Here is a 2,402-nt window from a genome sequence, read left to right as displayed (position 1 = left end):
TTCATAAACCACACACGGCGATCATGGCGGTAATCCATACAACCTCAGTGAATGAATCAATGTCTTCTGAAGTAAAACAACAGGTGTGTGAGAAAAATACTAATATTATTAACTTTTTAAACTATAAACCATCAGTTTCCGCCAACTGTCATACATGCATTCATGATCGTTAAGTGGTGCATTAGCTTACAGGTTGTGAAGCTTACCCGAGAAGTGATGGTGAAGCACAGAGGACTGTCACTTCTCACACAAGCTTTACAACATGCTGACATTTACATCAAGCATAAACTCATGAACTTGTGTATGACAGTTGGCCAGAAGCAATGGTTACAATTCTTAAGAAAACATTGATTACCATTGGGATTGCTTTGCGTTTTTGAAGATTGCTTTTTGTGTTTTTTGAAGAGTCAACTGTTTGGTTACTATCCACTTGCATTATATAGACTCAAAGAGAGGTTAAAAATCTTTCTTCGTATTCATCTGAAGAAAGAAAGTCATACATATTTGGGATGGCATAAAGGTAATAAAATTATGAGAGAATCATAATTTTTGGGTATCACTTAAATGTAATGTTGCGAAAGACAGCTCATGCACTGTGATGGACAAAATAATTTTTACATTCTTAAATGTATACTAAATGGTAGTTCAGGAGGAGCTTGTTCATCTTGACCTGTCAATCACAAGACAAGCACATATAAGTGGCTGCTTACCTCACTCCTGTGACAGTACTTCCACACCTTCGCACCACCCAAATCCACATTCATTCAACTTGAAGTAGTCCAGGGGGTAACTTAGAGTTTGACTAAGTGCTCGAGTCCCTACTTTATGTCCCTCTCCACAAGCTAAATACTTTTACCCTTCCATTCTGATTACCTCTTTCAAGACCTATATTCCAAAATTTAGGCATGAGAGTTTGTGTTTAGAAGGAATTTCCAATCTAAAAATTACCACCATTCCGCTTTTTCACACCCTCAAAGCAGGGCATCTAAGACGTCAAGCTCTTAAGAAGTATCAATGCTGCGTTGTATTTTTCCGTTTGGATTTGACCAACAGATATTTATTGATATAATATGATAATATGAATTATGATGACAGTCATGATATTATTGTCAGTGTAGCTAACAGATCAAGTTGGATCAGGGTGAATAAAATATTATTTCAACAGCTAGAATGATATCGCTGTATAAACACCTGTTCCAGGGGAATGGCTCAATTAAGAGCTCAGACCAGGTAGCCTCGGTGTCTGAGGAAAGAAAGTGGCTGCAACTGAAGTTTGGAAAGGAGTCTTTCATCATAATAGCATTTCAGTCACCGTGAGTTTAGTCTTCATGGCTGAGTCCGCTTGAGGAGGGGGTGAGCAACCTGTTTTCTTCAGATGCTCATTTCAAGCAGCAGTGAGTCACAGGAGGAGAGAGAGAAAGCTCATCTCTCCTCATGACCCGTGTGAAAGTCATAGAGCAGATTTTGCACTTTAAAAGGGGCGATTAAATTTCACATCTGAATGAATATCTTCAAATCAATTACGCAAGAAGACCCTACTGTATAATAACTAAATATAGCTATTATTGTCCCAAATGCTCATCTTCCAGAGACTAGATACAAGCATTCATCATGACAAATAATGAGAGAGGGCCAGAATGAATGTTATGGAAACAGATTAATCCGCTCAATGCCAGAATGGTCAGGATGGGGTGGAGGGAACTGCTGGGAACAGAACATTTTTGGTTCCATCTCTTTCTTACCTTTTTGTAATCTGAAGAACCTTCTTTCACCACAAAGAACCTTTTGTGAAACAGAAAGTTCTTTATGGAACCATTTAGATCAAAAGGTTCTTTTATGGCATCGTGAAGCACCTTTATTTTTAAGAGTGTATCTATATATATATATATATATATATATATTGCAAACAATGTAAAGTGGAATAACAAACAAAATCCATCTCTTACTCTGTGTAAAATGTCTCTCCTCTGGGACTCTGAGTAATGACTATGATTATGTGCAGAGGTGTGAAATTACTAAAAACTAAAACCTGTGTGTATTTATTACAGTCTGCCATTGCAATTGGGTCTTGTGAGAAAATACGCTTGCATACATAAGAATAATGCATACAGCCGTTTTCATATTAAGTGCGCATAAACACATGCATATTCGCAAAATAAGATCATAAGAGATCATCATACCCAGTTTGGCTTGCTCTTAAACAGATGTTTGCTCATGGACAACAGGCAACACCCCCTGGAGTCTTCCTATTGATAGTCCTTCCAGAATGGCTGTTCGTTAGACTGCTCCAGAGTCCCCCAATCAGCTTGCAGCTCCCCGATTGCTCTTAAATCCTCCAATGACTGTATTGGAGAGAGAGAGAGTGTGTGTGTGTGTGTGTGTGCGCGTGTGTGTGTGTGTGA

The sequence above is a fragment of the Sinocyclocheilus grahami genome, unplaced genomic scaffold, assembly GCF_001515645.1.
Source record: "Sinocyclocheilus grahami isolate Dianchi unplaced genomic scaffold, SAMN03320097.WGS_v1.1 scaffold508.1, whole genome shotgun sequence".
NCBI classification, from domain to species: Eukaryota; Metazoa; Chordata; class Actinopteri; order Cypriniformes; family Cyprinidae; genus Sinocyclocheilus; species Sinocyclocheilus grahami.
This window is presented reverse-complemented; position numbering follows the sequence as displayed.